The following is a 478-nucleotide window of genomic DNA, read 5'->3' on the forward strand; positions in this document are numbered from 1 at the left end:
GTTAAGATATAACCTCTAGATCTTTAAATATGAGAAGTGTGGCACGTTCGAGGCAACAGGTCGACTCCCAGCCTGGCCATCACCTCGGAGTTGTTGTTGTTTCTTCTCTTGTTTCCCGAGCTTAAACACTTCCGCCTCCCAGCCTATTATTCACAGCACATCTTACTGGTCTTAAGGTCTGGGCTGCCAACACTAATTTAGTATCACTCCTGCCGTCTAACTGTAAATGTGTGGCAGTTTTACCTTTGACGATAGTAGAGAGATGTGTGTGTGTGTGTGCTCTAGGATCAACAAAAATCTTACAGGTAGTCGGGCCTGGCTCAGAACACCAAAAAAATAGGTCATAGGTCCTCTCTGAACAGGTCATAGGCCCTCCCTGTACAGGTCACAGGTCCTCTCTGTACAGGTCATAGGCCCTCTCTGTACAGGTCACAGGCCCTCTCTGTACAGGTCACAGGTCCTCTCTGTACAGGTCACA

This window comes from Homarus americanus, unplaced genomic scaffold (assembly GCF_018991925.1).
Source record: "Homarus americanus isolate GMGI-L3 unplaced genomic scaffold, GMGI_Hamer_2.0 scaffold40244, whole genome shotgun sequence".
In the NCBI taxonomy this organism is placed as follows: domain Eukaryota; kingdom Metazoa; phylum Arthropoda; class Malacostraca; order Decapoda; family Nephropidae; genus Homarus; species Homarus americanus.